This window comes from Drosophila melanogaster, chromosome 2L (genome assembly GCF_000001215.4).
Source record: "Drosophila melanogaster chromosome 2L".
NCBI classification, from domain to species: domain Eukaryota; kingdom Metazoa; phylum Arthropoda; class Insecta; order Diptera; family Drosophilidae; genus Drosophila; species Drosophila melanogaster.
The window spans coordinates 5467790-5489098 of record NT_033779.5 but is presented as its reverse complement, the minus strand read 5'-3'; the positions used below and the strand labels follow the sequence as shown (position 1 = coordinate 5489098).

The following is a 21309-nucleotide window of genomic DNA, read 5'->3' as shown; positions in this document are numbered from 1 at the left end:
GTTGATTTTCGTTGTTATCTATGGTCTCATTAACGGGGTAAATCGCCATACATGCTTCAATGACTCTTGACTTTGTTGTTACTTTGGCCGCTAAAATCAGTCAAGTTTGAAATCAGTTTCAGTAGGACAAGTCCAGAAAGGCGGGAACCGGGTCACGAATCAAATGGGAAAATGATTTAAACTTTGGCCAACTTTAAAGTATTCGGAGGAATAAGTTTATGCCATTCCTGGAAAAGTTGCAATACAATTTTACAAACGTGATTGGGGCTTCAATAAGTATTAGGGTTTACTCAAAGGTTCTTTTTATTAAACCTTTTGAGGGTCCAACGAACTCGGACATCTCATCACATATGTCCCTGCAGTTTTGCAAAAATTTTAATAATTTAGTTTTAATGTGTCTTTTGTGTGTGCAAATAATGCAATAAATCGACGACACGCAAATGGCTCATTAGTCGTGCCGATGGGCTGGCGAAGGGGGAGTGCCCCTAACGCCGTGTGGCAATTAATAAACTTTACAGCTCATTATTAAGCATTATTGTCTTTCAACATCGGCACATAGACACTCGACCAGGCCGGCCCATACTGCCCCATTCGGTTGGTAATTGCCGCACAAGCAGCGGCCCATATTAGTCGCAGTCATAACTCATTCCGAACCCATCTTCGCATCAATTAAAAGAGTAACATGTCCGCTATCACCTCTCCATCTGTGATGATGAGTAAATTGCATGCACCTCGATAACGCTTCAGTTGTCAATGCAATCCCGAAACCGCCAAGCTCCTAAAGACTCATATGCCATATGCACCAGTACACCAGTTTATATATGTACATACCAGTTAGCCGCGAATTCTTTAGACAGACAATGTTCTTGGGATTGTGTGCGAACTGTTTTCATCACATGGATATGTTCTCTGCAGGTTTTTACTAGGCCTCGACATGCAAACATAATTTAAGAGAATATTTAAGTGAATTACTTTAATCTCAATGAAAGCGAAGCTAAATTTTTTAATTTTATTGCAGTAATCACTTTGTATTAGTACCATCCAACGAGCAAGACAATAGTTTCTCTACAACATTGTCCATATGCAAAAAGCATTTCACCCCATCGGCGGCGAATAGAGAAGGTCATTTAAATTTTGAACAATTCCTACAATTTATGCAGACATATGTTGGCATTGTCTCGATGCTCTTTTCGTGTTAACACTTTGTAATTTCCCCGTGCGGAATCACTGAGCCGGAATCTTGTCAAGTGAAAGGTTCACGGAGTTGGCCATAAATCAATCCACCGTCTGCACTAGACTTGTATAAATTTAAATTGAGTGACAAAACAAGGCGAGCTAACTTGTTTGCGATTAAATGATGTGTAAAATTGAACCGTTAAACATGTCCGTAGGGAGCATGTCCTTATTAGAAGAGGGGTGCGTGTCCTATTTCTCCGGATTTTTTTTCCTTCTTATATCACAGCCTCTTGACGTATGCAAATTGCTATGAGACCGCTGCGCCCGGCAGCCTGATAAAATATTTGCCGTGTCCATCTGCTGTCATATTAAAACTTAACAAACACTTGGCCAGGCAAAATGCTTTTGACACATTTGGTAATTGTCATTTACGGACACAAAGCCGGTCAGAAATGCCGCTGGAGAAGCCACAGACACATCCGAGTTGATTTGCTAATTGCTGAATATGTCTCCAGATAATCAATGTTTAAAATTTGACACTCGGTACGAGCACAAGTCCAAGTCCAAGAGATGAAACAGTTTTACCAAAATTGACACGACATTTACCTGAAACCGAGAGGCCGAAGAGGATAGGCCTTCTATGTAACCGCACACTGTGGCAAATCAAGTGTAATAAGATTTCGAAGTAACCATATGCCCAAAAAAAAGGATATGAGTTATAAATTTCATTTAATGGTTATTTTCTCTCAGTGTAGCCCGTAACCCTTTTGGGTCAGCTGCTCATTTGGTGACCACAGCGTGTCGTGTGCTAACAAGCCAGCTTGTCTCCATCTCCTGTCCCCATTCCTGAAGTCCTGGAGTCCTGGAGTCCTCCTGTCCTGTTCGTTCCTGTCCATTGCCCTCCATTGTGTCCTCCTGCGGATGTGTTACTTTTGGGCTGTCTTGAGCAGTTATTGTTATTACAATTGACGTGTCGCAGAGGAGCAGCAGTCGAACCCCTTCACCCGATCCCCAACCGTCCGTCATTCATTTTGCGGTTGTGTAGCGTCTGCTGCTCGTACCTCTGAGCCACTAAGCTTTTGCGGTTGCCAATTCACATTTTTTACTACTCATAATTAAAAGCACATTAATTAGTGGCCGAGCACTGCCAACTGCTTGTGTGCAGTGCCTTTGTAGTCTCGCCATCCCATTTGGTGTCGATAGAGAAGCGTTGATGTGTCAACCAAAGGAGCAACAGCGATGTGCCACCCTCTTTGATCTTTCTATATGGCTGCAATGTGGTGGAAAAATAAAACGAAAATCAAGTGTAGATAGGAATGCAGTTATGGGGGTATAAAAATGGACAAACCTGAATTTTCATTGCTCTATATATCACAAAAAGTGTTCAAAGTAAGAATGCAATTTATGTATTTAAGCACTAGCTAGAGAAGAATGAAGTATTGAATGAGTTAATAAATTTTATTATAATTTTTAACAGAAACTTAGATAATTTAATTTTTAAAAAGTATGTTCCCGTGATAGCTAAAGCGTTTATAATTTTTCTTACTATTTTTTTTTCTCCTTATTTATTACAGGGCTTTCGAAAGTCTCCCAAATCCCGCCATTTGAAATCTCTATCCGCAGCCAGAGGAGCCCACAAAACGCACTGACTAATGCGCGACGATTAGATTCTGAGCCAAATATATGGTCATATATATGTTTGTATATATATATATAGTCTATATAGAATCAAGACGACACACCCACACAGAGAGGCGGTAAAATCTCTTTGCAAAATGTCGCCGACGACATTTTATTTCGCCAGATTTTCTCGACTAATTTTTCATTTTCTTGCCCGCAAATGCGAGTACAACAAGCGTTGGAAAATGCAAAAAAAAAAAAAAAAATGGGGAAAAAAGTAAGCAAAGATATAAGAAGCCATGTATCCGATATATACACTTATTTATACAGACTTGAGTGCATTTGGCAGGCAGCACAAGGCACAATTAATCACGGCCACTGGGCAGGGGCGAAAAAAAAGGGGTGAAGTCGCAGCGATGTGACAAAAATTCCGCCTGATTTTGTCTTAATTAACGCCAAACGCTTCAATAGCGATAAAATATGCCCCAGCCGAAGGCCCCCCAACTCCAATTAATGCCCTGCAGCCCGGCCACATCAGTCAACGCTGCTTCGAGTGTTTTTATTTGGTCGGCCCGACTTTGCGAAATTCACGCATCATTCGCACATTTGGTGGCAGACACACCGAGGAGTTGCAGCAACGTTGCAAGGCCCAGAGCCGCAAAAGTGTTTAATTGGACCACACAGAGTTGGCCCAGAACGGCACAGTGTTTATATGGGTTTTTTTTTGTGGAACTACCAGGGCTGAAAGCAAAATGAAGTGAAATATAAGTACGCTTATTAAATTCTCATAAAAAATCAAAAGAAAGCTTATATGTATGTATATTTGAATTTCAAAATCATTTTAGTCATTGAATGAATTCCTACCAGTTTACACCAGCAAAATCCGGCTTATCGTGTAGTATTGATATCATTTTTTAGGATTATATTACTGCACACCACCCCTTGTTTTGTTTTTGTGCAAATCTTTAAATTTTTTGGGCACTCAGATGCGTCGCCAGTTGAAACATTTGTCTTATTTTGCGCTGACAACTGGGGAAGCTGCTTAACTTTTGAGTGCGGTGTAGGTGTCTGCCGCTTCAGTCTGTTGCATCTTTGGGGGTCTTAAGAGTGTCGTTGAACCACCGCGTAGCAAGTGGTGGTTCGCTGGCTACTGTCAGATCAGTTATTTATATTTATAAAGTGCTAAGACTGTTTGATCGTCGGCCATAATTAGCATACCACAAAGTGCAATTTAAATTGTCACTTACAATGTAAGCGGCATTTGAAAGTGGTCTAAATACAAAATTAAACAGGAATTTCTGTGAGTACACAGAGAAAACATTATCAAACTTAAAATGTAATAAAATATGGGAAAAACTAATTAAAATGCTATATAAGCGATTTAAAGTTTTAAAGCAAGTGGGAAGTGTGCAGTATCGAATTGCAGTGTATGAGAATACTCTATGTATTGAAAGTCGTGTGATGTCAAAAACCATAAGCAAACACACTTGTCACCTTCGACATCGACTTCTATTTCCATCGACGTGCATAACTTACCTTTTGTGGGGTATTAATGAAGCTGTCAGTCAGCCAATAATCCGATCGTTCGTAGTGAAAGGCAACTTTCAAGAAGCGTTTCGATTTGCTAGGGACCCAATGGGGACCACATCTGACTCATCTACGACTATCCCCCACAATTTCTATACAGAATTTCATAATCGCGGCATTCATCGATCATTCGGAGCGGGCACGTCATAATTCGCTAGAAAAGTAGGGGCATAATAATACAAAAAATCCAACTCGAATCATGTTCAACTGTCGCTGGCTCTGAATTGTGGCAGACAATAGCCGCATTAGACTCCCACCGGATCGTGACTGCACATTGTTTATAAGGTGTGAAAATATTTAAGACTTTACATGAAAACGTTTGCCTACAAAACTGTTGATCGTTGAAAATTATGATTGATGACCGCGCGATTGAATGCGCAACAATTGATTCGACCGAAACAACTTGTCGTCCTTTCAAATGGATTTTCTTTTTTTTTTTTTTTCCACGTACACCAGTTTTATGACTATACCACTTTTCTAAAGTTATCATAAAATAATTGCCTCAAGTTTATGGCTCGAACAGATTTATGAATTTTTTTTTTGGGCGTCCAATCGATCAGCGTTTGTCAGCTGCCCATGTGGGTGGTTTGCTTTTTGGACCCACTGTAGCCATTGTGTCTGCGTGTGGGTTAGCCTCGGGCCAAAACTATCGGGTTTTTATAGCCATCAAATCTTCGGCTTCAACGGGGGGATAGCCTAGAAGTTGGTAAAAACAAATGTCACCTGTAAATATTAGGTAACAATTTGTTTTATTTATGTTAACAATAACGAAATATGAGTGCGTATATGTTAGTTTAATAATTGAATTTAATATTAATTCTATCTCAAAGAGTATCTTAGATTTGAGCCAACATTTTCAGTTTCAGCTCGATTCTTTCAGCTGTATTTCTATTTTTATTTGTGGGACACACCTTTCACTTGTGCCTGGCCTACGCACAAAATATTTGGTGTGTAGATTTTGTTTGTTGATTGCCGATATCTTAAAAGACTTGTCAATCAACACAGTTGACAAGGTTTTCGATCGGTTAATTAAGAGTTATGATCGAAGAAACGCGCATAAATTGCGCTCAACGTTGGGCTACTGATCGTGGGGCTAAACTGGCATGAATATCGGTAGATATATTTATACGTATATATGCAGATAACAATGCCCGGACTTTGGCAACGCCTTGGCCGCCAAGTGGCTCCCACTTGTCAAAAGCTAAACTGACTTTCAGGCCGACTTTTTGCTGGGAGTTTACTTGAATTGTTCGGCTTTTAGCACCCCAGAGGCAAAATGAACACGTTACAGCCGCACTCACTTCGCATGCAAAAGTGTAAGTTGCTACAGTGCGGTTCAAAATAGTAGGCTACATTGATTGATGAAATATGAGTCGTTGTTTTTAAGTTTTCTGTGACCTCAAATGATCAAATCTATCAATGATCTCAGCACTAGCATTAATTGTTTTTGTTTTTATTTTAATGTTTTATTTTAGCATGCATGTTTCTCTCCCATTTTTTTAACTGTGCATCCATCTCCTGACATGGCACTCGGCTTTTATCGAGCAGCACAAATTGAGTTTATTGCGCCGCCGCCTTATTGCTGGCAAATTACAGGTCGGCGCTTTTAACTTTGTGGCAGGATACACTGCAACTGCAACACCAAGGGTGCTGCTAATGAGCTGGCCCAAAGAAATGCTATACTACTAAGTTTACACACGATCCTCCTTACTAGTTACTCACATTTCAAAAGAATAAAAATTTGATTCAATTACACATGCCGGGATAAGCTCGTAAAATATCTTGAATATTTTCTAATTGATTTATCTTACGAATACCAGTCGTGTAAACCTGTCCTATGATACCTTTGGCATCTCTCCAACTCTCCGCCGTTTGCTTTGAGAAATGCTCTTAATTTTTTCTCACCTCGTTGCATTATTTAACGCAAATTAAAATAATTTGCGGTTCCGTTTCAGCGCGACCGCTGCCCCATGAAAAAATAAAAAAAAAGAATGCGGCAAAAAAAAAAAACAACGGAAAAACACAACAATCCATCTCTTGCGCGTGGAACAGGTTCAGACTTCAGATCGACTTGGACTCAAGTGCGACAGTCCAACAAATTCAAGTGCAGCACGCATATGCAGCCAAAGAAAAGGCCGAGAGAGAAAAATGAGAAAAAATATTGCAATTTACATTTGCTGCAATTATGAAAATGAATTGGAAACTTGAGGCAGCAGCAGCAGCGGCAGCAGAAGTTGCACCAATGCGCCAGCGACTTCAATGTCGGCTGGTCACCTTATAAATTGAAAGCAAATGCAGCAACATTTAGTTTTGATACACTTTCCAATAGGAGTTATGAAGAAATTTACTAAAATATTTTATCCGTTCTTGTTAGGTATATGCATTTTGAAATTGATTTTTAGGTTGGTTATTAGTGAGCTTATAAAGCTAGTATTAAAATGCTGATTAGATTTTGATGTGCAAATAGATTATGCAAATATTAATCCAAGATTAGTTGAATGCAATAAACTATTAAAATAAATAGATTTTCTAATAGGTTATAATTTACAAACCTTGAAATGTCAAAATAAATTTTCCGTGTGAATAAAATTTATGATTCTAAATGAAGTGATGGATTTGATTGATCCGAGTGCTGACATATGATTTGTAGTTTAATACGTAAATGTGTGTAATTTTACATAAATATCTTGTTTAATTTCTTAATAAAAACCTTTGTAGAGTATCTAAATCGTGCTCCTTTTTCGTATAAATTTCTTATTACATTTTGTGCACTTTTTCCTTCCTTCTGGCTGTCTCTTTGTTTGCCGTTTGCTGCTTCCGCACTTATTATGACAGGTGACAACACTTGAGGCGCGCCAAGAAGGAAATGAATGTGTCGTTGTTGCCGCGATGGCTCTGCATCCTACCCTTTACACGGTATGTGCGGTGTATGCTGCCCATGGATGCCTGACTGACTGACTGGCTTAACACTAGGGGTGTATTATCCACTAAGTTGTTTTTAAAAGCAAGACAAGCCATAATTTCTTTCTTACTGCGAACTGACGGCGAGGCAAAACTTGTTAACTGCTTTTGGCATGCAAATGAGACATTAGTCAAACGCAGTGGCCCATCAGCCTGGTCCGCTGAATATCGGTCTATATATGTACATATATATGTGAACATAGAGCCAACCCTTTCGACGGGGGGGGCCATAAACAAATAAACACATTTAACCCCTTTTGGGGTTCAGCTGGTCCTGCAGGACAAACTAGACCATACAATAGCATACCATTCCCACCTGCCAACGCACATGGCTTAGACAAAGGCATTAACAAATTTACTCCTATTCCGTTAATAGTTTGGCGCCCTGGCACCCAGAATATTTTCATGTTTTCCTCACATTTTTTTTACGACACAAAGGGCTTCGAGTTCTTTTTCCACCTTTGATGTTTATTTGTTTGCCTGCCTGGCGAACTGGAGGCGAATTGCATGTCAGTCAATCCAGGGTAATGCCTAATAGACTGCATTGTTGATAAGAAACTACCATATAACACAAATCAACACTTGGAAAAGTGTTTTGCCCCCCATCACACCAACCCATTTTTAGCCCGCTGCCCATTTCCATTGGGCCGCGCTGACAGAAAATCAATTGCAACCCGTAGTTGGAAAATTCATCCAACATATTTTCTTGTTGACAGCAATTTAATATTATCGCAAAGTTATTTTCTGCACGGACCTCAAGTAGCATATTCCATATGAACATGCAAGGATTGAAAGGAATTGGACAGCAGTGCGTGCTGGGGTTTGGGATTGGGTAAGTCGATATACATACATGCTTGGTAGTTGGGATTCCCCATCTTAAAAATGTAAATTCTCAAAACCTAATTCTTGGTTTATAAGCAATTAAACTAAATCCACTTGATAGTCAGTTAGGAAGCTATATTTCACATTGTTTAGAAAATATTCCTATTGGATATTTCTTTTCATATAGGTCATAAATATGCCCTGCATTCAAGACATCCATATAATAGTTATTTTGAATTTTTAAGGCTTTGACGCGGTAAGAGTTGCTTTAGTGGCTTGTGACTCATAAACCACGACACGCATATTCAATCATTGGAGACCCACACCAATCGGAATCTCGGCCGGCAAACAGGATTCCACTTATCATAAACAAGATGGCGCCACGTGTGGTCCTTCTTACGAGCATCAACGAATGGCTCTAAATCAGAAAATGTAAACAAGTGCAAAAATATCAATAAAGAATGCGGTCGGGGGAGCTCGAGGTTTGGAGCACGCGGATCCGGACTCAGCATGCTGTACATTTAATTTTCAACTTTTGACATATTTATGATAACTTGGGTCATTTACGTGCAACCTTTGTCTGGTTGAGCAGCCCCAGAAATGCGATTGCGACGCGAAAGGAGAAGACGATGCCAGGTGGAAGAAGTCAAAGGCGCATGCGTGGCACGAGCACTGAGAAAAAAATGTTGTTCCACAATTAAATTATAAGAGTTAAAAGCTCCTGTTTACTCATAGATGTACTATCTTATCTATGACAATTTACCTAAATAAGGAGTTATTTTTTTGTAATATGTTTTCAATTCGCTTAGCACTAAAGTTGCGTTATTTTTCTCAGTGCCCCACTTGATGATCCGCGGCAGCGCGCAGGGCAAACCCAGGCAGACATTCAGTCAGCCTGCCGGCAGGACATCGTTTAATTGCGAACAAGTTTTTTAACACGATGTCGGACAACCTCCGCGCCTTGTTTGCATAAGAATCAAGTGGAGTGCAACATGTTCGTTGCCAGCTGAACTCGTTTCGAATCGCACGATTATCCTTATCCCCTCGGGATCCGTACGGTCCTCTGATAATGAGTCCTAACCACTTGCCACATCGATCGCAGCTGCCCTCGAGCGGCGGCGACTCACAATTCGCTTCGAGCTCTTGCGATCTTGGAGCGGTGATAACGCGCTGAAAGCCACACCAAAAATTAATTAATTTATGAGTCCGTCATCCGCCGCACAACGAATGCTGAGAAATGCCGCGCTGATGAGCATAAAATTGCCACGCCAGAATGCCACAATGCCAGCATACTGCACATTGCTAACCCACATTTCGCATGTGGCATGGACACCATAAATTCCCCTGCAAATGTTGATGCTAATGAGCGACACGCTAACTGGGCCAGCTCAACAATTGCCGGCTAGCCGAGTCGAGCTGGGTTGGCCAAGAGCACTACAGACCTGGCCAGGATATGCATAGTCGAGTGCTCTATCCAAAGATGCACTGTGGATAATATTGGAGTAACAAATAACATATATATATATATTATCATAGCACTCTTTTAGGAGCTCTTTAAAAGTCCTTTCAAATCATAGAAGTTTCTTAAAGATCGTGCAAATAATTTTACTTCTCTCAATAGATTTGATTAGCACCATTTCATTTTTCCGAGTGCATCTCCTGGCTGCGCGTGTGGAAATGACTATGACGGCGACTGCGGCTCCATGGCTTAGCAAATGAAGCTTGAGCAGGCCATGTCCTTGCCTAGCATAACTCATAATTTTTCATTTTCCGCCCGTTTTTCCCGCCGCCTTTCCCTCTTTCCGGGACTTTTGTCGAGTCGAGAGCTGTGAACTGGGCGGCCCACACACGAGTTCTCCTCAGCGTCTGCGGCTTAATTTACACTTTTGTGCCTGGGCGCGTGTTTATCGCTCACACAAAATCTCTTTTGGAAACTTGCACACACCTACGATGGGCGGAGTGGGGCAAAGGAAAGGGCTCGGGATTGGAATGGGGATGGGGATGGGGATTGGGATCGGGAGTGAGGAGTGGGTGCTATATATGTGGTATATGGCCATGCGGCCGAGTGCTGCACTTTTATAAGCTGCCAACATGCGAAAATGGGCTTTAGCAGTTGTTATGAGTGTTAACACTCATGGATATGCCTTGGACCCACAACCGGTAACCGGTAACTGCCAACCGGGGACTCTCGTATATTTCAGATACCACCGCCACCGAAACCGAAACGGAAAACGAAACCAAAACGAGAACCAAGTCCAGGTCCCAAGACCATGGTTCTCCAGTTCTCTGCGATATGACGAATGCTATGGGTTCCAAGGATACTGGGTGTATTGGTTTGAAGGAATTCGAGGATCGTAACAACTCATTTAATACAAAAAGAATAGAAAGAATATATCCCAACATAATGTATGTTATTTGCACTAACTATTTGATAAGTTGTTAAATGTATAATAAATTATTATACTGTTCCTAATAGAAGGTAATAAAATCACTTGTTCTAGGAATTTCAATTCAACAAAATGTATTTACGCAATGGGTATCCAATAGTCGCATGCCAGATCTCTTCCACCTTCTTCTATAATAATTTCAGTCTGGTGATATAATATTCTTTATAACCTCTCCTCCCCTCTCCCCGCTCGCCGTTGACTGCATGCCCATGCCTGGGCATTTGTAATTTGCTGTAAATGTTGTAAAATGCCTGGCGTGTAATTTAATTAATAACAACAAAAAAAGCCCAACAACACTGAAACACGATATAAAAACTGGGTGGCAAAAAACGAGCAGTGAAAGTTTTGCAGTTATTAGTACGTTATAAAAATAGTTTTCGAATGGCTTTGTACTTCTCTACCATAAACCCATTCCCATCCTAAAAATAAAAAAAACCTTTGGCGTGGCCTTTATGAGCGTGTTGGCCGAGTTTGATTGTGGGTGCTGGTGATATGGAATTATGAAAAATGTCAACTGGGTTGGTCAACATTTGCCTGGCTACTCTTTGATGTAATTTCTAAAATTTGTTGGTGCAAGAATGGGGTGTGTGCAAGTATATATAATTGTTGCAGGCTCGCAACTCAGGTATTCATTAAATATTTTCTTACTCGAAAAGAGCAGGCTTAAAATAAAACCAGTTAAATCCTTAAAAAAAAGTTGACTACAAGCTTGTAATCCTCATTGTTGCTTGTTTTTGCATATGTTTTTCTTAACGAACATGATAACCTGCTGTGACGAAAATTCTACATACAAAAAAGCAAGATTTTATGAATGAACTCAAATTCGTTTTGGAGACGATATCCGATTCGATTCGACTTCGATGCGACGAGATTTTTTGGCTACCTGGGTCAGAGAGCCACACACGTCATTCATAATCGCCGCTAACAAATGTTGATAAATGAACAAATTATTAACCGAATTCGGTGTTTGTTTTGGAGGTCTCCGCGGGTCGCTTGATTTAAATAAATAGTGCCATTTATCATGGCCAAGCAGCAGGCCCGTACAAAGCGGAACAATATTATGTTGAAACCATTGGTTGGCCAAACTTTTTCATATGTAAATGGGTCGGGAGACCACCCGAAGTATAGCCATCATATGGGCATGGTTATGTGGCTAGTGGGAAATCTTCTAAGCCTCGTGGAGAGTGCATTATTAGCCCAGCTTGCTTATCGATTACAACTAATCGTGATTAAGTGCATTCCATTTGGACTGCAACATGTTGCACACTCATGCTGCATGCAGCCGAAGCAAAGGGCGTGAGGAGCAAAACAAATTAATCGACGCGATCAATTCCGCGACTCTCCGATGCTGCTGCTGCTGATTTCGATCTTCGACACTTTTGTGACCACCATATACCCGGTAAGACCGCCACTCGGTATCCGTATCCCCAGCATTCAGTATTCGCCCAGTCACTGCCGCTGGCTCAGCATTTCTGGCGGTGTTAAATAGCTTGTTTGTTCAGCTCCCCACACATAGCAGATAAACACGGATACTCTAGCTGTCTAACGCTGGATTCTACACTCAGGAAAAAAAGGGGTTTTCAAACTAGAATTGCGGCCCAAAAGTGAATTAGGGACATACAGATATACATATAAATGCAATCAGTTCACAACCGAAAGCGATTTACTTGGCCCATTTGCAGTTTTCAGCTTTGCTAGTAAACACCGATTTCTCGCAGTGCAGCCGCGGGATTAGCCGCCTCAAATAACTCACGACCGTTGTTGAGATTGTGATTGTCAGTCAGTCAGGCGCGCTCAGTGGGTTTTATTAGCACTCGACATTGTTGGGCTTTTTGAAGTGTGTTCTTGCTTGTTTGCGCTGATGTTGCAACAATGACGCGACACAAATGCAGGCTATAGAAATCGTTGATTGACACATTACTGAGGAGTCATGCCCCGGGGCCAGGCACGCGTCAAAGTTGATAGTTGGATCAGGGGGATCTGTGCCTTCGATCGCCCAATTCCAATGCAGTGCCGCTGATCGACAGATTTCTGGGTCAGTTGCAAACCTCTGCGAAGGTCTCGGAATTCAAAACCAAGACTTACTGACTCGACCGAAAATCGACAGTAAAAAGTACTAAAAACAATAGCAGCGCTTCCGTTTCGCATGGGGGCAATTCCAGGAATTGAGTCAAACTTTTTCACACACTCTCTTAAAACACTCTTGCCGTATCAACAATTATGGCCATGAATCGAGGTGCATATGATATGCTACAAATATATACACATGTGTATATATCCCGTCGATCGTTTGACGAATGGAGCGTGCAGCGCCCGTTGCTGTCGACAAAACTGCAGCGACTGCAATTCTGCGCAGCGGAAGAGAGTCTCACAACAAAAATGTTAAAATAAAAATACATACTATATATATGTAGTATGCATAAAAAAAAAAAAAAACGGAGCGGGCAAAAAACTCGCTACAAATTATGCTGAAAAATTGCGCGCGCACAACAAAATTATTTGCCCGAAAAAAAAAACATCAAAAAACTGGAAAAACTTGTTGCGAATCTTGGCCAGAAAGAGATGGCCAATACAATTGCGATATTGTGGTAGTAGTAGACGCTTTTCTAGGCGACCAACCAAGACTGGTTGGCTGCAAACTTGCGTGGGCTTTATTGGCAGTTTCGGTGGTGTGGAAAATATTTGGCTGAAAATTGTACAAATTAAATTAAGGACATGGCGGCTTTTTGATATATGTGTGTGCAGCGAAATCATACGCTTCTTTTTCATATATTTTTTTTAACGGGTTGGTAGCAACCCACACGATATTGTCAATGTAGAAAAATAGTTTGGCTTAAGATATCATCCCCAAGCCGATTTTGTTTCGTTTAAATTCGTAGGTTGGTAATGCATTTTACTTTTGGCATTATTAATCAAATCGAGGATGCTCCTTTTTCGCCATCGGTTCTCATGTCTTGCTGAGCGGCTTGTGGGGTCGATCCGCCGCACTTACACACACTCAGATCAACACTCACACTCGCATTCACACTCACACCCATTGCATTCGCAGCGGGTGACAGGCGTTCCATAATTTAGACGGCTGTTCATCAGCGAACCATGCAGCCAGCCACGAATCCATCAACAGTGGCGCCTGAGTTTAAGTCTGGTTTTTTGGCTTTAAACATGAATTTACACTGAAGAAAATTATAGAATTTTTTAAACAATTTTCCTACGCGGCTAATGTAAAGAGGTGCACTTCTTGCATCTAAAAGTCATTTTATTTTGTTATAAAAAGGGAATTTTTATAGTATATCATTAATACTGAAATTTCCAAAAATTTTCTTTTGCAGTGCCCAGTTGCATCACTTGTCTCTTTGAACTGTGCCAGAAATTAATGCATGTAATTAATAACGTGGCTCGGCAATTGCGTTTGGTTCGTAGAAGCCAGTTTCAGCCACCAGGTTTCTTATAGTTTTCCAATTTTCTGGCTCTTACCAATTTTGTTTGTGGGCTGGATGCTTCGCCCTGGTGTTAATGGGTGTGCCTTCCATTGTTGCGGTGATGTCCACAGAACTGGGCCTTGCTTGAGTTTTGTTCACCATTTCCCAGCGACCATTAATCACAGCATCTTACAAGTGCTATCTAGACTCCAGACTGATCCCTTCGAGTGTCGAGGGTTTTGGTTTGGGGCGTTGCGAGACTGATATCAGGTAGCACTTGATTGGGCTTAACCTTTTCCGTGATCCTTTTGATTGAATGATGTATAAATGATGTTCGGTCGAAACACGTGTAAGTTGATTTCTCGATAAAAGGAGTGGGTGCTGAGGCTTTCTCAGAAGGTGATTCCACTTATGTATTAAGTTAATTAATGTTTTTTAATGTTTGCATACAAAGCCGAACATATATGCCTTGAAAAATTGTAACTAAGTCACCTTGAATTTTTCACTCTCGAAGTTCCCCCATGATTAGATGTCCCTGACATCTCCCACAGATAGATGAGAGTTTTCCAAGGACTTTCGTTTAGCTCCAGGCTCAAGAACTCATATAAAACGTCGCGCGTCCGGCAGTGCGTCCTTGAGATTCTTAAACAAGGATGCAGTGATATCCTGAAACTTTCCCAGCGGCAACAAAAACTTGTCACCAGCTCCTGTCGCGTGTCCCTCAACTGAAGCAGCACGACGACTACTTAAACATTCTTTCGAGTTTGTTTATAACAAAACAGAAATCCGTAAGCGAATCGGCAAACAATATGGGATCAATAAAATTTTACAATCGCTGACGACACCCGCGGATTCGAAGGATTTCTTTAAACACGCGTACGCAGCGAAAGAGATGCCATTATTAATTTCGTAAATGCGCGTGTCAAATGTCAAACACTAAAAATCAAGGTGAACCAGTGTCATTAGCTGTTCGCACCTCAAGGACACTCTAGGCCATAAAGAGATTTAGGCCCAATCAATGCCTTTATTGTAGTGCCTTAAATGCCCATAATGAAGTGCCACACGCAGTTAATGGGCCAGCATATATCGGTAGCCTTGACAACCTGACAAGGTCATACCAAGTAAACCTACATATATACTCCCAAAAAAATCAAGGGTCTTCTAATTATTTAAATTACTTACTTATTCGCAATTGAGCAGAGCCATGCTAATGTTTTCATTTGCCCTAAGTACTTCCGTTCTAGTTTGAAGACCACCCACCGGAATTTCACCCTTTCCCAAAACCTAGTACCACCTCATTTCATCACTCATTAATCAGATTGCTGCCTTCTGATGTGGTTTTTGTGATGTTTTTGATACAGGGCATATGACAAATTAGCTACTATTCACAATTTGTTCGAAATATACATTTGCACTTGTAAGGGTAAAATTCGGACTTAATAAGAGTGTAAGCCATAAAGTTTGAATGCTGAGTAGAGTACTCAGTAGTCGTTGACTGCATCCTTAAAAATCGAAAAAACGCGTATTTATTATGGTGTTTACTTTGTCGCCTGCCGCCTTAAATTTTATTTTACTATTGTTTGTGCCCATAAAAAACAGGCAGCAACAATTTCCCGTTTCGGCTGTTTCTTTTCCAGTCTCGATTCATTTAAAAAGTGTACATCATGTGGCCATTAGCTTTGATGTTCGGCGTTGTGCCGAAGGGAACCTAACTCCCGCCCTCCCTGACAATTACGCATATTATTTGCACAAATTACGCATGGCAAATCATTTGTACATATTTTATTGGACTTTCTCGTTATGCGTGGGCACGCAATCCATGGATCCGTGAATTCGAGGTGGAGCCGCGGCTCTAACAAATTGTTAACAACTTGATTATGCGTCTAATGGCGAAATTGCAAGAGCGGAAATCCATCGAGTGGAAGTATATAAACGGACCACCCCAATTCCATATTTTTACGGACTTCGGCGACCATAACTTGACCATAATTGCGTTTTCTTTGCCATATTATACTATATGTGTGCAATTTGCTGCCACATCAGAGGCGACATTTTCGCCTGCTGCCCCCTACCACCCACCCCACCCCCTCATCAAAGGAGCTCAGAACGCAGAAAAAATGTGACGACGACCACATGAAAGCAGGCAGCAACATAAACATATACTTAATGATTTCCTACACCCAGAAAATATCATATGTACTGAAAATTCTGGTGCCGCTCTGTCTTCCATTCATGATTCAGTGGGAGGCAATTTCATTGTTGTTTACATAGTAAATTTATACTTTTTTACAACATGTTTCCATTATTTTAGTAGAGTAAACACTACTTGTGGCACCACATGTGGCACAAATTTTGTGCGGTTGCAATTGTGAACTTCAAAGTCTCGGAACGTGCAGACTGCTTGGCAACATCCAGGGAAAATGTTATAGCCCTCGTCGTCTAACCCAACTCCATTCCACATCCTGCACTTGAAACTACTTTAATTCCGCCTTCCAGCCAAGTGAGATATCAATTTCAACTGGATATAAAGAGGTATTGTTGTACAATACCTAAGCCAGTTTTTAGTTTTGAATCACTCATAGGTTACACTTTATATCCTAATAAAACATTAGCCAATCGATCATTATTGAACACACTTTTTTCTCCGGTACCTTTCCCAAAGATATCGCATAACAAAAATTAGCAATTACATCTCGTCACCCACAAAATAAGAAGGTCGAACGGTTCCCACGCAAACGTGAGTGTTGGATATGCAATATATATACTATATACATATATTGGGAAATATGTTTGGCCATAAAAATGACAAGTGCCGAACTCAATGGAACATCAAAGCCTTGTGAGGCGTGTGGCACGTACACACACATGTGGCAGTAATAATGAGGCAAGTGCAACATACTTGCAAAATGTCATTTGGTGTCACCGGCACCAACCGACAAAAAAAAATATATACATATATTCCCATCAAAAATTGTCTTCCTTTGCTCGTTTGGTGGTTGAACACGAAGTTTTCCCCCTGGAAATTGGCAAATGACAGAAAATTCGCTTAACGATGCGGATACATCTATATGTGGGTAATTTTCCAGGGGTTGTGCCAGTGGTACATATATATTTTTTAACCTTTTCGTGTCTCGTCTTTGTTTATTTAACTACCTGAAAGTATTGCAACATTTTGTCTGCCTTGCACTTGTCAAATTTGTGGGCGTTGTCTTCGAAAAACCTTGTATGAAAAAGAGTTAAAGAGCTGACAACGTTTCCAAAGTTCAAGAGTGCAGTTTAAAACTTGGCCCTGCCCTTCTGCATTCGCTATCTTATGTTTTTATTGAGACATTATTAGCACAAAATATTTATGAGACCGGCTTGGACACAATCTTCTCTTTATTTTTTTGCATAAACATAAATCATTTAAGTCGTTGACTGTATATTTTACGATTTCTGCATAATTTATACTTATCAAAAGGAAAGAGAAAACAATTAAAAAGATTCGTGTCGAGCCCGCAGATTTTTATATTTACAACCATTTCTTACCAGGTTGGGATTTAAGTATTTCTGTTTATGTTTTTAACTTTTTAGATTTTCTACCTTTCGCCCGGAATCATGATCAGTTCAAAGCTGCCAATAAAGTGAGTATCAGTTTGGTTAGTTTTTATGTAGATTCAAAGGGGAGAGATCTAGCCAGAAGTCAATTTGATTTTTTATATTTTGTTTCATTTGCATCATGCTACATGGCCGGAACAAGTTTTCTGATTTTACAAATCCGTTTCGTCGTTATTTTGTTTTTGATTCGAAGGTATCGCATAACGTACACCACACATATCTTATGCTTATCGGCACTCAATGGCAACGTTTCATCAAAATGTCAGCGTATATCATAGAAATCAATAAATTTCAACTTGCCAATGCACACGCGAAAAATAACAAAAAATATTTATCAATTTATTGTGGCAGCATTTTGCATAAAGCTGGCTTGATTTCAAGTCATATTTTAAAAGCAGTCCGAGCTCGAAAACAAAAGAATTTGAAATGAATGCGAATTTATGTATTTAAGGTAATATACATGTATCGCTTTCAATGATTTTTTATATTCGGTTTTCATTCAGTATTTCATATATCCAATTTAAGATTTGCTTAATAAATATAACATTTCAGGAATACATATTTATCTTACGGATTCAGGCTCCTGAAATAATTGAAGCAAAAACTTGGTTTTCGTCAAGAGAATGCAAAGTCTCACACATGTTGGCTTTTTCCATCTGACCATAAAGTCACACATTAAGCACACAAGATTTAACAGAATTTGCTCATTTCGCACTAATTTGCAACTAATACCCAGAGTCTGCAGCAAAACACTGACCGCAGGCCGGTCTGAAATGGCCAATTGTCTGAAACGTTAAGCCTTTTAATCAATTGCCAAAAATACAAAAAGACCCCGACTGCAGAGGAGCATATACATATACATATGCCCAAATGGGGATTTTGTTCATTTCGAAAGGCATTAAGTTCTCATTGAGGGGACAGGCGAGGTTTAGTTTTGGTTTTCCTTTACGGATTTTAATGGCTCCCTTACTTTTTCTGGCCAAAAACTGAGCCTGCTTAGCCCCACACGCATACCCTTTACTATAATATAAAAATCAATTTTCCTCGGTAATTACAGTTATGTGGGGGCGTTACGAACAATTTGACCCGAGTCCCAAAAAAAAAAGTAGTAAGAAAAAGATTTTGTTTTTCTGCTCGGCGATTGCATGTGTAAAATGTATTTGAATATTTGATGACTTTGACAAGTTTGATTCGTTGGCAGAGTGACAAGCCGATAGACAAAGGTGCCCTTCGAAGATATCAGGTAAACGGCATATGACATGGAAATTGTTAATGATATATGAGTTCGACTCTCCGATATTTCCCATCTCGGCTTCTATCCATCTAATTGATTTCGTTGTGTGTCCAGTCTAGCATGTATGTTACTTAGTCAGCAGCCTGACAGTTGGACAGTTTTGTCCAACCTCTCACCCCGCGGTCACAGGCTGTGTTTATAAAGTCATTACGCACCAGCCAGCTGGAATTAGTGGGTATCGGTGGTAGGAGCTCGGAGTTCCAGTCGGATCCCAACCTGCACATCATCGGCCACATCAGCAACGAGTCTCAGCACCTTTTCCAAACACTTTTTATGACTACAGTCGAACTTCTATAGAACAAACTACATGCTTACACAGTATCATTATCCCGACAGATTGTCATTGATGTGATGGATAGTCAGCTGTAGTATTTCTGCTATTGATTTTATGCAATTTCACTTAATGACAAACAGTGGCGAGCAAAAAACGTTAATATGTACAAATTTTCACCGTGGCGCCAAGGTGACAAGGGATTTCGTGGCACCTCTCCATGTCACCGCTGTCCGTAAACTCACAGCCGGCGTGGCACTCGCACTTTGTGGCACACGTGCCGCGGCACTTGGGTGCACGTGCCACGCCCCCTTTGGCCGCCCATCTACCGTTAGACATTTTGCCCGATCATGTTTGGGTTAATGAGTGGGGCGTGGCAGGGGCAGCGCTGATTGTTGATTGCCGGTTCAACTTGCAACTTGTCTCGAACGCGTGGCCACTCATTCTCGGACTGCAAATGCCGCAGATTCTGAAAGTCATGCCAATACCTTTTGGTATCAAATGATTTTGAAACGGAGATAAAATGCGCAGAATTTGTTAATAGATATATACACATATTTATAATTAATTCCCAGCCCATTAACCATTGTATGCTTTCTATTTGGTTTCAATTACGTTCAATAGCCCTTTGCTACAGGAATTGAACTTTTTCACGCCCCAATACGCCATAATTCACTTGAAAAATATGTTTATTTTTAATGGGTTCAATTTTCAAATCGATTTCCCTTCGCCGGCATAAATCAATTCCGGCCCAGCCCATTCACGCCCCCCAATTAAGTGGCTCAAATATTTACAAACGCCCCCCGGGAGAATTTAAATATTTTGTCACTGTTTGTTGGACACCCGACATTTAACCTTAGCCCCCAAGTCCGCCGCTCATCAGATTCCCGACTTCCTCATCGTATAGTACATATATTTATATTTATGGTGTGGTATGGTGTGGCATGCTTTGGTGTGGGGGTAGCAGAAGCCGCCGAGATCCACAGCTGCGTCAGCATCATTTACATTCAAATTAAAACGAAAACGCCAAAAGGAAATTTATGCCAAGGGAGCCGAGAGTTGAGCCCAGAGTTTCCCCATCTTGTTCTTGTCTGGCAAATGATGAGTTTGTTACCATTTTCGTGTGGGGCGGCGCTCTGTTTGTTTTGACACTTGGACTACATGGATCTGCGGCGGTGTTGGCCTATAAATTACCCCGACATTTGACATATGTATATGGGCGCAGGGCCCATGGTAGTGGTTGCTCCTGTAAAGATCGCCGACCGGCGATAGCCTAATGTTTTGTTTGTTCTCGTGATTAGTTTGTAATTAACTTCGGGTCCCACATCGAAGATCGCCGTCCAGAGATATTCACATAATGTCCGAGGGAAAGTGAATGAGCAGGTATGGAAATTAAAATTTGGCAAGTGAGGTGCCAGATAGACAAATGCCGATAGCACCTTTTTCAATGAGTTCACCATATAATTAGAGGAAGTGTTATTATATTTGTATACTCTTACCCCTCAACGCCAAGATGTTTATCCTCCAAGTTAATTTCATTATAATTAGGCAGAGAGATGGGCCCCTCGAGGGTCAGAGTATATATTTAGTTATCAAAAATGCTATTATATCCGATTAGTTTGGGCCCTCAATCAAAATGGGAAAAGTGGAAATTTTCAAAAGGCCTTCAATACGATTTTCGTACGCTTATCTACACCAGAAACTCAGACCCAAATCCAAATCCCGACCCAGTGCTGCCCAATCATCCATCAAGACTCCACTTAAGACCCAAAACTCCGGCGTGTCAATCGAATTTTCCGAACACCCGAAAGACTCAGTGAAAAATTTCACTTTGAGTGACCATGAAAATGCATTCGTCGAACACGAGAGTGTGTATCTGGTTATCTGTATCTTTGTATCTGAGCTGCACATATTCCCAGACCCATTCAGTCTGTTTTTCAATTTGTTCTGCCGACAGGACGACACTTGCACCCAAGGAATTACGCCTATGTGGAACAGGATATATCTGCGATATTGTGTGAGAAATTCAAACAGGATTTCTGGCTACTTTGCATGCCTGCGAACTGAAGTGTTTGTCAGGGCATTATAATGCGTAATTTATGTGGAGTATTTCTT

At 40.7% G+C, this 21309-nt stretch overlaps 1 long non-coding RNA gene across 1 annotated transcript; it reads right to left on the bottom strand.

The window, feature by feature from the left end:
• Nucleotides 1-1907: 1907 nt before the first annotated feature.
• On the bottom strand, nucleotides 1908-2194 carry lncRNA:CR45287 (long non-coding RNA:CR45287). Its single transcript, NR_124090.1, has one exon. It is a non-coding gene; the product is annotated as a long non-coding RNA:CR45287 (long non-coding RNA).
• Between the last annotated feature and the right edge of the window lie 19115 nt (nucleotides 2195-21309).